The sequence below is a fragment of the Anser brachyrhynchus genome, assembly GCF_964034855.1.
Source record: "Anser brachyrhynchus genome assembly, chromosome: 12".
NCBI lineage: Eukaryota > Metazoa > Chordata > Aves > Anseriformes > Anatidae > Anser > Anser brachyrhynchus.
Genome location: NC_137707.1, coordinates 21,871,403 through 21,887,997, shown reverse-complemented (window position 1 = coordinate 21,887,997; position 16,595 = coordinate 21,871,403). Strand labels below are relative to the sequence as shown.

At 40.6% G+C, this 16,595-nt stretch overlaps 1 pseudogene across 1 annotated transcript in view; it reads left to right on the top strand.

Annotated features, from left to right (window-relative positions):
- The window catches only part of LOC308176506 (neural-cadherin-like), a 69,812-nt pseudogene that overhangs the window by 37,535 nt on the left and 15,682 nt on the right, over positions 1 to 16,595 (top strand). Inside the window, exons 19-25 of the transcript XR_013956147.1 lie at positions 7,665 to 7,758; positions 8,971 to 9,155; positions 9,354 to 9,583; positions 12,691 to 12,969; positions 13,733 to 13,947; positions 14,989 to 15,116; positions 15,705 to 15,832. The product of XR_013956147.1 is annotated as a neural-cadherin-like (transcript). The remainder of the gene's footprint in view (positions 1 to 7,664; positions 7,759 to 8,970; positions 9,156 to 9,353; positions 9,584 to 12,690; positions 12,970 to 13,732; positions 13,948 to 14,988; positions 15,117 to 15,704; positions 15,833 to 16,595) is intronic.

Here is a 16,595-nt window from a genome sequence, read left to right as displayed (position 1 = left end):
CTTCTCATCCTAATCCAAAACATAGCACCCTACCAGCTACTATGAGGAAAAATTAACTCTGTCCTAACTGGAACCAGGACAGATATCCACCCCTTATTCCATACCATTTATGTCATGCTCAGGTTACACTCTTTTCAATACCTTGTAATTAATCACCATTTTCATCTATGATATATAGCAATCATGGTAGTGATGACATACAGTATTATATAATAATTAACATACTACAATTCAACTCATGGGCTATTCTCACCCAGTATCAAATCCCCTTGAGGTACACACCGGACCTCCCCATTCTTTTGCATTACCCACCAAGTGCATCCAGGTCCCTGAGCAAAAGCAATTCCACGAATGGGTTTGCCTTTTCCTGAGGCAGGAGTAGCCCAGACTGTTTTACCCAGCATGTTTCTTACGTGCACTACAGGAACTTTATCCCTTTCTACAGTGCGTAACAGGTTTGATTGGGCAGGTCCAGCTCGGTTGGCAGATCCCCTAGTATTGACTAACCAGGTGGCCTTTGCCAAATGTGTATCCCAATTTTTGAATGTCCCAGCACCCATTGCTTTCAGTGTAGTCTTCAACAGTCCATTGTATCGTTCAACTTTTCCAGAGGCTGGTGCATGATAGGGGATGTGATACACCCACTCAATACCATGTTCTTTGGCCCAAGTGTCTATAAGGTTGTTTCGGAAATGAGTCCCGTTGTCTGACTCAATTCTCTCTGGGGTGCCATGTCGCCATAGGACTTGCTTTTCAAGGCCCAGGATAGTGTTCCGGGCAGTGGCATGGGGCACAGGATATGTTTCCAGCCATCCAGTGGTTGCTTCCACCATTGTAAGTACGTGGCGCTTGCCGTTGCGGGTTTGAGGGAGTGTGATGTAATCAAATTGCCAGGCCTCTCCATATTTATATTTCAGCCATCGTCCTCCATACCAAAGAGGTTTTGACCGTTTAGCTTGCTTGATTGCAGCACATGTTTCACAATCATGAATAACCTGTGCTATAGTGTCCATGGTCAGGTCCACCCCTCGATCACGAGCCCATCTGTATGTTGCATCTCTGCCTTGATGGCCTGAGGTGTCATGGGCCCATCGGGCTATAAATAATTCACCTTTATGTTGCCAGTCCAGGTCCACCTGAGCCACTTCAATCTTAGCAGCCTGATCCACCTGCTGGTTGTTTTGATGTTCTTCAGTAGCCCGATTCTTGGGCACATGAGCATCTACATGGCGTACCTTTACAACCAGGTTCTCTACCCGGGCAGCAATATCTTGCCACAATGCCGCAGCCCAGATGGGCTTGCCCCTGCGCTGCCAGTTGTTCTGCTTCCATTGCTGTAACCACCCCCACAGGGCATTTGCTACCATCCATGAATCAGTATAGAGATAGAGAACTGGCCACTTTTCTCATTCAGCAATATCTAAAGCCAGCTGAATGGCTTTCACTTCTGCAAACTGACTCGATTCACCTTCTCTCTCAGCAGCTTCTGCAACTCGTCGTGTAGGACTCCATACAGCAGCTTTCCATCTCCGATGCTTTCCCACAATACGACAGGACCCATCAGTGAACAGGGCATATTTCTTCTCATTTTCTGGTAGCTTGTTGTACAGTGGGGCTTCTTCAGCACGGACCACCTCCTCCTCTGATGATATCCCAAAGTATTTGCCTTCTGGCCAGTCCATAATCACCTCCAAGATTCCTGGGCGACTGGGGTTTCTTATTCGAGCCCGCTGAGTAATCAGTGCAACCCACTTGCTCCATGTAGCATCAGTTGCATGATGTGTAGAGGGGACCCTTCCTTTGAACATCCAGCCTAGTACCGGCAGTCGGGGTGCCAGGAGGAGCTGCGCTTCAGTACCGACCACTTCCAAAGCAGATCGAACTCCTTCATATGCTGCCAATATCTCCTTTTCAGTTGGAGTATAGCGGGCCTCAGATCCTCTGTATCCCCGACTCCAAAACCCCAGGAGTCGACCTCGAGTTTCCCCAGGTTCTTTCTGCCAGAGGCTCCAGGTGGGACCATTCTCCCCGGCTGCGGTGTAGAGCACATTCTTTACATCTGGTCCTGTTCGGACTGGCCCGAGGGCTACTGCATGAACTATTTCCTGCTTAATTTGTTCAAAGGCTTGTCGTTGCTCAGGGCCCCATTCAAAAGCATTCTTCTTACGGGTTACTTGGTAGAGCGGGTTTACAATCAGACTGTAATTTGGAATATGCATTCTCCAAAACCCCACGACACCTAGGAAAGTTTGTGTTTCTTTTTTGCTAGTTGGTGGAGACATAGCTGTTATTTTGTTGATCACATCCATTGGGATTTGACGACGTCCATCTTGCCATTTTATTCCTAAAAACTGGATCTCTTGTGCAGGTCCTTTAACTTTATTCTGTTTTATGGCAAAACCGGCCTTCAGAAGGATTTGGACTATTTTCTTCCCTTTCTCGAAAACTTCTTCTGCAGTGTCACCCCACACAATGATGTCATCGATGTACTGCAGGTGTTCAGGAGCTTCCCCCTGCTCCAGCGCAGACTGGATCAGTCCATGGCAAATGGTAGGGCTGTGTTTCCACCCCTGGGGCAGCCGATTCCAAGTATATTGGACTCCCCTCCAAGTGAAAGCAAACTGTGGCCTGCATTGTGCTGCTAGAGGGATGGAGAAAAATGCATTAGTGATATCAGTTGTGGCATACCACTTGGCTGCCTTTGATTCCAGTTCATACTGGAGTTCTAGCATGTCTGGCACTGCAGCACTCAGTGGTGGCGTGACTTTGTTCAGGCCACGATAGTCCACTGTTAGTCTCCACTCACCATTAGACTTTCGCACTGGCCATATGGGACTATTAAAAGGTGAATGAGTCTTGCTGATCACTCCTTGGCTCTCCAGTTGACGAATTAGCTTATGGATGGGAATCAGGGAGTCTCGGTTGGTGCGATATTGCCGCCGGTGCACAGTTGTGGTAGCGATCGGCACTTGCTGTTCTTCAACCCTCAGCAACCCCACAACAGAAGGGTCCTCTGAGAGACCAGGCAGGGTAGACAACTGTTTAATGTCCTCTGTCTCCAAGGCAGCTATGCCAAAAGCCCAGCGGAACCCTTTTGGGTCCTTGAAATATCCTCTTCTAAGATAGTCTATGCCAAGGATGCACGGAGCATCTGGGCCAGTCACAATACGGTGCTTTTGCCACTCATTGCCGGTTAGACTCACTTCAGCCTCCAATACAGTTAACTGCTGGGATCCCCCCTCACACCATAAATACAGATGGGCTCTGGCCCTGTATAGCTTGATGGCATTAGAGTACATTGTGCACCGGTGTCTACTAAAGCCTTATACTTCTGTGCGTCTGACGTGCCAGGCCATCGAATCCACACAGTCCAATAAACTTGAATGTCCCTTTCCTCCCCCTGGCTGGAGGCAGGGCCCCTCTAGTCCTGGTCAGAATCTTCGTTTCAGTGTTTAAAGGACTGCCTGCTGGAAGTTGGAGCAGCAAACTTTTCAGAGAACCCCTTTTTCCCAATTGTTTTCTTTTGCAATTCACGTACCCGTGCCTCTAGGGTCGCAGTAGATTTTCCATCCCATTTTCTCATGTCCTCTCCATGGTCACGTAGGTAAAACCACAGGGTGGCGCGGTGTGTGTGCCCACCATATTGTCTTCCTTGCATAGATGAACGTTTACCCCTAATAGCTGAGACACTGGTTTGTACAGGTGGGGAGGAAAATAATCTCTCTTCAAGTTGGTGGATCTTTTCAGAAAGTTTCTCCAAAGCATTCTCTTTTAGCTGGTGGACACTGGTTCGTTCAGGTGAAGGGGAAGATAATCTTTCTTCAAGTTGGTGGATCTTTTCAGAAAGTTTCTCCAAAGCATTCTCTTTTAGCTGGTGGACACTGGTTCGTTCAGGTGGAGGGGAAGATAAATTCTCTTTAAGTTGGTGGACCTCTTCAGAGAGTTTCTCCACAGCCGAGACACAGGCCTGTAGGGAAGAGGAGAGATTTCCTTCGTACTGCCGGAATATTTTAGTCACTTCATTCACTGTGGGATTCTCCTCCTCTTTCCAGGTTAGTATTGCCAATGAGCTGGCATATGATGATGGTGCACTCCGTACAAACTTCCGCCACATGGGTGGTGTACACCGGCCTGCATCTGGATCTGTGGATGTTTGTGCGTCGTCTAAGTCCTTATAAATGACTTCCCGTACGGCCAATTCCCTCAGGTACTGAATTCCCTTCTCCATGGTGGTCCATTTGCCTGGTAGACATACAAGTTCTTCCTTGAAGGGATACCTTTCCTGCACAGCTGACAGGAGATGCCTCCAGAGGCTGCGAGATCGTGCTCCATCTCCAATTGCTTTGTCAATGCATGCGTCCCTAGCAAGGGATCCCAGCCGCCTGGCTTCCTTGCCCTCTAATTCCACATAATTGGCTCCAATGTCCCAGCACTGGAGCAGCCAGGTGACAAGCTGCTCACCTATACAGCGACCAAAATCTTTTCGCACATCTCGTAGCTCACGCTGGTATAGAGTCCGGGTAGTTACTGTTGATTTTTCGACATCCCCATCCTCATCTTCAGTCTCCTGCACCTTTGATGGCCCAGCCTCGTCTTCACTATGCCCAGACTTAGCAGAAGACTGTCTGCGTTCTAAACGACCTGAGCCTCTATACCATTTCTTCACCTTGTCTACAGGGTCAACTTGCACTGCTACAGCTCGTTTCTCTGACCCAGACACAGGGTCTGCCACAGGGGTTGGAATACCCTCTGCGGGGTCAACTTGCACTGCTACAGCTCGTTTCTCTGACCCAGACACAGGAGTGGGAGCGGCTGCAGGAGCTGGAGCTGCTGCAGGGGCTGGAGTGGCTGCGGGAGCTGGAGCTGGAGCGGCTGCAGGGGCTGGAGCGGCTGCAGGAGCTGGAGCGGCTGCAGGAGCTGTCGCTAGGTTGATAGTAGCATCAATTGCAGCTCGATAGGCACAAGCCAGACCCCAGCACGCTACAGTGATTTGTGTCACTTTGGAACTGCCAGAGTCATGACACCTTTTTTCAAGCATTCTGCCAGCTTTTTAGGATTTTGCAGTTGTTCAGGGGTGAATGTCCAAAACACTGGAGGTGACCACTGCTCTAGAAACCTGCCCATATCCTCCCACACTCCCTGCCACTCGCAACTATCCCGCCTCAAGACAGATCTCCGGATGAGATTCCTAAGTAGTTGTTTAACCCTCAACAAAACCTGAAGTGCATTCAGGAGACATAACAACAAGAGCAGGCTGGTCTGAGTATCCCAAGGATATTCAACATCTCGGAGAACCACCGTAACTAGCTCGGGGGATAAGAGGGTGGTGAAGGAGAAAGGGAGAGTGAACAGGTAGGGAAACATGTCTTCCCCTGTCCCCTTCACAGATTGGCTCCCTAACGAAAACAGGCAATAGGTGTAATTGCTAATAGTTTCCGAGATATGGGTTCCAAAGTATAGAGTCGACGTCAGTGCTGAGTACAAATACCAGATTAGAGTCATGACCAGATATTTAATCATTTCATAAGCCACTGTTACACCGCACAGTACCATAACAATCTTAAACCAGGGCCCAGAAAGGATAAACAGTGCAACAGGGAGCACATACAGAAAGTAACGTGCTATAAAACTCAATTTGGAAAACAGGCACAGCAGACTGGAGATTAAGGCAATCAACATCGTGACTAGCAACTATTAAGCAGGTCCAATACTTATACCAATTTTAGTTTAACACACTCTGGTCAAATTTGTCGATATCTCAACCCTTCGTGCCCCACGTTGGGCGCCAAAAGGACTGTTGTGGTTTAACCTGGCCGGCAGCTAAACACCACACAGCCGTTCGCTCACCCTCCCCCCTCCCTCTCTGGGATGGGGGAGAGAAACGGGAAAGTGAAGCCGGTGAGTTGAGATAAAGACAGTTTATTAAGACAGGAATATAATAATAACAATAATAATAATAATAGTGATAATGATAATAGTATTAATAATAATAATGTGTAAGAAACAAGTGATGCACAATGCAATTGCTCACCACCCGCTGACCGATGCCCAGCCTATCCCTGAGCAGCCGGCCCCCCACCCCGGCCAGCCACCCCTATATATTGTTTAGCATGACGTCAGATGGTATGGAATACCCCTTTGGCCAGTTTGGGTCAGCTGTCCTGGGTCTGTCCCCTCCCAGCTCCTGCTGCACCCCCAGCCTGCTCGCTGGCAGGACAGAGCGAGAAGCTGAAAAGTCCTTGGCTTGGTGTAAGCACTGCTCTGCAACAATTAAAACATCAGCATGTTATCAGCGCTCTTCTCATCCTAATCCAAAACATAGCACCCTACCAGCCACTATGAGGAAAAATTAACTCTGTCCTAACTGGAACCAGGACACTGGGTCAGTGCCTTTTTAGAAAGAAAAAAAAAGTGAAAAATAATCTTTGAGATGCAGTAAGTAACTACTTTCTAGAACATGGAGCCTTTGGACTGACAAATAAAAGATGCTATTCTGGATGTTTTCTTGAGCGGTGCACAGTACCTAGTTCAAGAAATACCAGCAGGAGAGCTGCTCTGTGATAGCAACCACAATACTAAGAGGTTCACTTTGTAGTGGGAAAGAACAGAGCAAATGCATCCATTAAGTGAATGCTTAACATTTTCTCATTGGAGTGGTTTAGCAATGCGTAAGCAGTTGAATAATATTCTCTAAAATTTGTCTTGAATTTCTATCACTGTGTTTGTTTCCTGAAATTATCTGTGTAAAATTTGACCTTAAATAAAACTAGCCCTGGTGGCCTTTATAGGTACGGTTTATTAAGCCTTTTCCCATATACTCTGTTCCAGATAAACCTGGCTATTCTCAGTTATCATTGCAGTGGTAGAATTTCAGATAAGTGTTAGATTAATCTACAGAAGATATTTTTTCAGTGAGTTATTTTTTGCTGAATTCAGAACACCTGAATTAGAAAAAGATGTGATGAGATCCTACCATAGAAGTGAGAGAATGAATTTTCTAGGGTGGTTTGGCTCCACATATGAACCTTAAAAATTTCATATGTGCTGTAGAGTTCTAAGGTCTCCTTCCCTGGAGTAGTTCCCTATACGATGCTCCTTTTGCTATTTTAGAACTATTTCTCTATTTTTAGTGTGTGTTCCACTTCTGTGATGGCCAACAGAGACCTGAAAAAAGGGCCAAGAACTAGCACAGCTTAGTGGCTTCTTGCCCATTTCCTGGCCATGTCCTTCTCTTCCAGCTGCAGCCCCCAGGATGTTTTCCCTTTGTTGCTGGGTTCCAGCAGTGTGCTGTCTGAAATACCAGAGTAGCAATTGGTTTAACTCTTGATACAGTGATTTATTTATTTATTTATTTTTGTTCAGAGAATTTTATATAGAGTTGCATTCATCTTTGTGTTGGTTTGAATCAGTTTTGGCTTCTATGCCTTCCTGTGACATCCACAGTGTACTCACCTTCCCAGAACTGACAGAAATCAGATGGCAAGCTGTGAATCATGTTAAGAATCTTGGATCATAACCATCACCAAATTGAGCAGCAATCTGAAAATAATAAACTCTGTAATGAATGCTGCGGAATATAAAGTGTACAAAGCAAATATAAAGCAGAATATAAAGTGTATAAAGCAAAAAATTAAATGCAGATTTATTATAATTTATCTCAACAGGAAAATGGTCAACAACAGCGCTTGGGGAAGTGTTTGCACCAGATCAGGATGACTGGGACAATAAAACATTTCTCTTTGAAGGAAAACTGCTCAAGTGAGGATTGTATTTGTGTCAAAATTAATAATACTTATGCTTCTGTAATTATTTTACTCACCATATATTTCTCTATGTTCAGGATGCACACAAGACAACGTTATTGAGTGTATGAAGGAATGTACCTTTGAATGTGCTTTTTCTTGTTTTTAAACTTGAGTAACTAATTACTAAGAACTTTCAATGCATTGTTTTATTTTATTTTATTTTATTTATTTTAGACAATGCAGGGTCACACCATGATATTTATTTTTAAACCTTAATTTATTTAAACATGCACATTCTGTAAGACCCAATCTAACAATAGGCAGAGTTTTTAATGCCTGCCCCTAACTGTTAAAGTTGATGCAATACAAATCACAAATTCAAAAGGGCAGAATATAATAATTTCATCAAAAGTGGAAGTGAATTTGGTGATCTTTGTTGATGAATACATTTAGAATTGCAAGGGAAAGCCATAACTTTTAACTTAGTGGAGTTATTTCTGCTAATTCAAATATCGAATTGGATCCTTAATTCCTACTAACATATTATTTGTCCATATCATAAACTGAGATGGCATATAGCAGAATTATATACTGTCTTATGTACAGAGGATAGATGTGAAAATGATTGTGAATTTTTGTCCCCACTGTGAAGAACAAGAGTTTAAAAGGTGTATCTAGACCAAAGTTAAGGATTGACTTTCTGTCTGTCAGCAGCCACTAGGCCTGTTTCCATTTTAGGAGGTTACTGTTCCACAGTAGTGTTCATGGAATATTTCCATAATTACTGCTTATTGTCCCTTTGAGGTGGCACATAAAAATGAAATCAGAGATTTCATACAGACTTTGCCCTATTCCAAACTGATAAATGGGAATCAGGGATTATTTTGTGTGTTTTTGTCACTTTCTATTTTTGTATAGACCTGTACATGATGGCTATGTTGAACCCTGTGGTTATACTGTCTCCTGCAGACTGGTTGTTTTTATTCAGGATTGGGAAGGCATAGGGGTCTGGGAGTGGAAGAAACATCTATTTATAAGCTCTGCAAACTGTCACTTCTCAGCTGAGTCATTTTTGGTGCTTTGTTGAGGTTGTTCTTGGATTGCCATAAATTTTAATCCTGTAACCTTCATAGCAACATTTAAGGCTTTGTGAGTTATGTTAATGAATAATATAAGTTCTCAGTTTTGATTTATTAAGTTTCCCTAATTGAAAGTTTATGTCTAGATCTTTCAGGTTAAATCAGAGGACTGGTTCTTTGATGATGGTGGATAATGCTCCTGAAGGAATACACAGTTTAAAAGTTAGAGTTTCTGATGGAGTTTGGCCTGATGTTATATCTACAGTACAAATCCATGTCAAAGAGCTGGAAGATGAAGCCATACAAAACTCAGCCACTGTGCGTCTATCAGGTTAGTTTTCGTTCCTGCTGAGAGTTTAGATCAGCTGCTTGTATATTTGAATGATTACATGATGTAGGTATTATTTTATGATTTTGATTTAGATGTCATTATAGGGCACATGCACTTTCCAGTATGTTTTCATATTGCTAAATAAGAAGTTGAGAAATTAACCTCTATTTCATGTTTATTTTTGAATCCCAAACTCAGATGTCACAGCAGAGGAGTTCATATGGAGAGATAAACACAGCAAAAAGAGATATGTCAAGTTCAAGGAATTACTAGCAAAAATGTTATCAGTTCAGCTTAGTGATATCATTGTCTTCAGTTTGATGAACGTTGATGGAAAACAGGCAGATGTACGATTTGCAGTCCTTGATGGCTTAGCATGTTACAGACCTTAGAAACTGCATGCTGAGATGGCAGCGTTTAAAAATGAGGTATGTTCTCTAGGGCTGTTCTGCAGACTTAATATTTGGGTGAATGACATAGATGCAAGTTATGTATCCCAGACCTCACACAAACCTCAGTGGAAGAATATGCAAGACCTACAGATAGGTCTTGCTTCACTAAGGACAAAAAATTTGTCAAACAAGTGCTAAATTCAAGTTGTCTTCATTCTCCTTAATCCCATACATTTTGTTATCATACAGTTGTACTCAGTTTCAATAGATACAATTACTTTTAGTCATAGAAAGATGGCCCTCCATTCCCAATTGTAGTACAGTTGCCTGTGTCTTCTCTAGTCAGTGTCTTATTGTATAATCTATCAGACTTTTGAGTATGATAGTAGAAGAATCATAAAAGACAAAGTGGCACTGTAATACAGAGAATGTCTTGAAACTGACAGCTCTTCGGACATTTTAGATGCTGATGGAAATACCAAATCATGTGCTTGTGGTTAGACACTTACCACAGGCTTGATGTCACCCAGATTGAAATTCTGCTATACAAAGAGATGACAGTCCATAGAAAAAATCCTGCTGGAAGGATCATGCAGGTTAGAAGAACAGTTAAAGTGAGATGGAGAAAACCAATTTTATCATTTTTTTTTAACTCACCAAAGGTTAACTCTTAAATACAATGTGACACCCCTGTCCTTTTTTTTCTATGATAGGAGTAAAACAGTTTTTGAAATGAGATATTTTCTTTCCCTTCCTGATGACACTTAACTCCTACTATTTTACCACATTCTGCATGCCCTCTAAATCAGTTACCCATATGCAGTCTGTATTGGTCCCACTCTTCCATTTTCAGCAGCCTTCCAGATTTTGGCTTTGCTGAAGTCCTGCAGATGCTATTGAGTAGGCAAAAAGCTGCTGCTGCGCACAAAGGCAAGGTGCTGCTGCTCAGTTGACTGGCAGTAACTTGCTCTGGACAAGATGGCACTTCTTGACATTTCATTTGTGGCTACAGGAGCGTATTTGAATTTAATACATGGCATTTATGGTGGATTTTTACTGAAGAGAAAACAGCACTTTCTGTTTGTGTAAATACCATGATTCTTGGAACTAAACAGTATCTTTCTTACCACCTGCCCACGTTTTATAATATCTTAAATAGTGTGGATTGTGAGAATCTACACAATGACCAAGCTGGAAATACACAGAGGCAAATTCTATTCATGAAGCTTCTTCATGAAATGACTTCTTCTTTTGCTTATTTATAGAATTACTGCAATAATACTATGGAAAATTGCATAGATTTCAAATATTCTACGCCATAATAGAGTTGAATTCATCAAAGTGGTAACAAGGGATTGCTTCACATATTTTAATGAAAAAGTCATGCTTGTATTAATTATATATCGTCTTTCAATATTTAATTAATAGCTCTAGTGAGTAATCACCAATAGTCTACAGAAAACTAATCATAACTGAACAATTTCTGCAGTAGTTTTTATATATAAATAGAGAAAATAAGTAATTAGAACTGGAATTATTCATTGAATTGCTAAATATATAATATGTTTGCATTACTTCCTTGGGGTACAGCTTTACAACAACTATTTTCAGCAGCAAAAATAGTCCTCCATAATAGTGCAAAGGAGCTAATGTTGTTTATATATGCTGGTTTTTTTGTGACAGTACTGCATAGCTGTTTGTTTACTCCCTGCTAATGGTGATTGATGTGGGCAGCAGACACCAAAAAGCGATGACAGGATGCATGATGTCATTATAGAGTCTATTTTATGCCTTTGGGGACATGGTTTTCCATAGGTTATGATATTTGAGGGTATATTGACAATTGATTATAAAGGTCAGAGTTCTTAGAGTGGTAAATTGATGTGACAGTACAAGTACAAGTAAAATTTTTAAAAAGAGCTTCAGTATTTATGCATTTGTTTTGGTCTTTTAAGAACTTACTTTTAAAATATTTGTCATGCATTTTATCCTTTTAAAAAATACTTGTTAAATGTGTAAAGAAAGAGTCTGATCTCATTTTGTTAGTTTTACATTCGTATGTTTCCATTGTCCATGACCATAGTGAGGCCTCTTCTATTCAGGTTTGGGCACTATATGCATGTCATTCAGTGTATTTGAATCTTCAAATACAAATCAAACTTTGAAGCTTTATAGGCAGCTGTGCAAAATCCCAAAACAAGTGAAAGGAACAAACCTGTTATACTATGGAACAAACGTGGTGATACCGTAGTCCTGTGCATAGGCTACTGGCTGAAGTACAAGAGGTGTGAAATAGTCACAGCTCTGTTATTTTCCTAGGGGTTATTGTGAACAACTAGCTTCCCTTGTGCCTTAGTATAGTTTTTTATTTCTTTTTTTTTTTTCCTGTTTGGATTAGGAGTTGCAAACTGTGAGAACACTATTGCTATGTTACAAAAACTATATATATATATATATATATAGTATATATAGTGTATATATATGTGTGTGTACACCCATATATAGTGAGGCTCTTCACTTTATTTGGGCCTTCAGATGCAAGCCCAATTCATGATAAAAATAATGAAATAGCAAAGATTAATGTAGAATAGAACATAGTATCCCATACGCTAGGTTGATTGTGTTTTCTTTGAGACATTTGACATGAAAAGGAAGCTTAAAGGATGTGAATGAATAGGCCGAATCCAAATTGCCACAGACTTGTCAAGTCACTTTCTGTGGACGTTATTATTAAATGCAGCTCAGCATTGCATTTTCCAGTGCCTGCATCCTTATGGGAAAGTTTACTTAAGAAACACTGGGTATGAATTACTAGTGCGATCAGAGTGCAAGAAGTGTGACATAGACCACACAGCTTTGGTCCTGAGCAAAAACGTTGGTAGTCCGGTACCAATTTAACACATTCAATATCAGTCGTGTCAGTGATTTAAGTTTTCAGGAAATATTGCTACTGTGATTTTTTTTAATAATTCCTGTATTTATGAAACCACTTTGCTTGTATAGTCAGAGATGTTACTAATGCTCAGAAAACTAAAGCATTCCATTAACTTTACGATAACTTAGATTTTTTTAGAAATGAAGCAGTAAATAAAAACATTCATTAGGAACAGAATGGTAATTTGTTAAACTGTGTTTTCTCTTAGATCCAGTCAGCTTTACAAGCGAGCATTTTGCAGATTGATGTAGATGAATGTAGGAGTGCAAACTGTAGTGAGGGCAGTGGTTGTACAAACTACCTCAGTGTGAGTGACATCCCCACAGTGATGGATACTGGAAGTGTCTCATTTGCCTCTGTAACCAATCACTGTCAGTGCAGTCTGCACTTGCTCAGCTAGGGACCGAGTTCATCAGTCTTGTTCCTCCTACTCTCGAAGCCCTTGTCTCAATGGTGGGATGTGTATTGACACTTTGAATGGTTACAGGTGAGGAAACTTGGATTGCACCTTAACTTTTTCCTTTTGTTTTTAAAATGTCTAATGTATTTAAAAAGATACAGGTCTCGAAAAACAATGAGTGCAATGCTGACTGAAGGAAAAACAAAAAAACTACAAGTATACTGGAGTGTAAACTTAATGACAACAGTGCCTTTACCAGTGGCCCAGTAAATCAATGGAAATACTGTGTGTAAGAATGAAAACCTTGGGAGAAAACAGTGGCCTTATTAACACCTCTCATTATAAGAGCACTTAATTCAGTAGGAATTAAGTAACAGCAGGGTGGAGGGGAATAAAATATAGTTTGAAGAATGGGCAGTAAGGACTTTAGAAAATATTAGATAGGAAACTTGCTTTACTATAGCAGCTGGCATGCACCAGTATTCCTTTGGTGAAATTAAAATGTTCATTCTAGGTAGGAATTTACCTCCCTGAGTTTTTGCTGCAATAAACAGGCCAATTGATGTTTGATGTTTCATGTCACTTACCTAGTGAAATAATTCATTATTCTTTAAGTCACAGACTCAGAAATACTTTCTGGATAGAGATAATATGGCGGATAAATATGCTTTGTACTCGTAAAGTATTTTAATAATTGCTGAGCACCACTGTATACCTGAGATGGTTAAAATTGTTTCACTTCTGCTTGTGAGCGTGGCAAGTGCTATATTGGTTACATGTAGAACCCCACAAAAAAGTTGAACATTTGGGAATTCTGACAGTTTTGGTTTTTTTTTTTGTGCTCTTTCAGATGTCTATGCCCTGCTTCGTTTCATGGACCAGACTGCCAGCAGACTAAGCACAGTTTCCATGGAAATGGTTATGCATGGTTTCATCCCATCAGGCCTTGTTTTGAAAGCTCACTTTCTCTAGAGTTTATTACTGCAGTTCCAGATGGACTTCTATTATACAGTGGTCCTTTATCAAATCCAGAACCTGGGAGTACAGAAAACTTCATTGCAATAGGTACTTCAGCAAGTGTGTGGAAAAAATTAAACGTCTTTTGGGAACGCGTGGGTTGTGAACAGTGTAGCAGGTCAGAGTATGAGTTCTATCTTTCCATCTTATAATTTATTTTCTGGGTTGAAAATGAGGAAAATAGTTTGAAACATTCCCTAATAGGTATTTCTTTTTTGATGTAATGTATTTTGTAGCCTGCAGCTACGGCTTTGGTCCATTGCAGAATTGTAGAAATCAGGGGAAAATAAAACAGACAGATTTGTATATTAAAGAGAAAATCTCCCCCAGGAAAACTCTAGTACTATAAAAGGAATTTAGGTACTTTGAAGATAGGTATTACATGATTAATGCAGTCTTAGTCGCAGGACATTCTCATCTAGTTTAGTGAGAAAGGAAATGCACTTAAACTTCCTCCCATCTCAGGAAGTTTTTTTTGCACTTTTTTTTTTTTAAATGGGCAATGATTTGGTAGATGAATCCAGTTCCAGTGTGGCATTGCAGGAATACACAAGTAGAACTCATTGCTTTAAGTTGATACATATTAAAAAGGTTAGTACTGCTTATTTTAGTGAATTAATTAATATACAACATGCACAGGATAGTTGGTATTTTCTTAATTATTTGAAAGGTAATGTTGGATATTGTTAATCATTAATATCTCTATTTTTCAATTACTTGTAAATTTGGGTAGAATTGAGAGGGAATAAAATCTGCATATGTTAATTGTTTTTGAGCATTATAAAAATACAGATTGATTACCAGGAATTAGTTCGTGTTTTACTTTTGATGAAGAAGTAGCACAACCTAAAGTATAAAAATACATACTATATTAAATTAGTATTTCTGCATAATAAAAGTCATAGAATATAATTCCAGTTATTTTTGTACTGAACCTTCTATGCTGAACCCCACTTCTTGGCAATGAATGGACTGGCAATGAGCATTAAATCAGTACATTCATTAAATGTGCTACAATACCCAAAATGGAAAGATACTTGTTGCTAGACATAATTTCTTTTTTTTTTGTGTGTGTATATGTGGCATTAGAACTCACCAGTGGCATTCCTGTGCTGAAGATGAGCCATGGCTCAGGTTCTGTGATACTGCAGTTTCCAAGTCACCTGAATGTAACAGACAAAAAGTGGCATCAACTGGAAGTGAGAACCAATGGTCAGGTTAGTTATTTGGGTTTTTGCCTAAGAATATTGGTTATTTCCAATAGCATTTGCCTATGTAGCAACAGGACAGTAGAGAAAAGAGACTGGATAATTATATGTATTATTCTAACTGTGCTTGTAGATTTGATGAGTAATACAAATTTTGGAAAGACAGCATTGTCAATTCCAAATCTACTTATGTTGTAATCTTCTATATTCTGGGATCAGAGGAATCTTTTTTTTTTTCTTTTTGTAAGCTCTAGCACATGTGGAATGTGCATAAAGGCTTAATTGTAATTTGTGCACTCAGGTATCATTTGAACACTGAGATCAATTACCTATGCACAAAAACCAGATATTATTTACTTGCAAATGCAGTAACATATTTTGTAAAAGTGGTTGAACTACTCAGAGGTATAAATTAAATGGAAAGGAATGGTTCCATTTTGGCTTTACTGTTTATTGTGAGGAGGAAAATGTGGAAAAAGAAACTGCGATACTTTTTGGTTGATGCTCTGAAAAAAAAAAAAAGATGAAAATTCGATATCACGTGCTTATTGAAATTTACAGTAATTCCTAATTCAGTAATGATATGTTTTGATGTAGGATGTTCGATTCACTTTGGATCATTGCAGTACGGCTGTTATTTCAGAGATAGAAGGAGTAGGCAAATGGCTGTCTACCAAAGATCGTACAAATTGTGAAGTCTTTGGGTCTGTTCCATGAAGGGCAAGGTATATTTCTGGAGATTCACTGAAAGGCAGTTTAGTCTAAGGCCTTTGAACATACAAAGCAATTACTACATTCAAAGCAGAAGGGAACATTCAGTTGCATTCTGCAAGTGTTTGGATCCAGTGTAATTCAATCCTTACTGCCCTTGGAGGTAACACCAAACTGGGAGAAACAACCAGTATGTTGGACACATGGGTCAAGTTACAGGGCCCCAAGTTACAGTGAGGGGTATTCAGGTTATTGGGAAAACGTTGTACTAAAAATACTTGAGCGTGGGATAGTCAGTCCCAGGAAGTATACTGATGAGAACTGAGATTAATTGACATCTGCCACGTCAGCAGATGCACGTAATGCTCCTGTTCATGAAAGGAGCACACAAAAAAGTGAAAACTATAAGAACAAATGAAAACCGAAAATGGAAATTGAGCTGACAACTTAGGGAAAAAGCAGCTCTCTGAGGACTGAAATAAATGGAATTTTTTGGCTCACAGGGGTAATTGGGAGAAATTGCAGAGCATAAGCATGTGTACGGTACCTTTAAGACCATGTTGAGCCAGCTTTCAGGTTTCTGGCCCCTGTCAAATGCAAAATCATCTTCGTTGTAGTATTGCTTTAGAATAGGATGAATGTGCATACACGGCAGTTAAAGGAGAGCATGGATTCTAGGGTATTACAGCTTTTCCTGACTTGAACACAGATATTTGAATTGTAATAAAGTATCCCACAGTTAAATTCCCAGTAGACTTCACTGTCATGTTTGAAAAA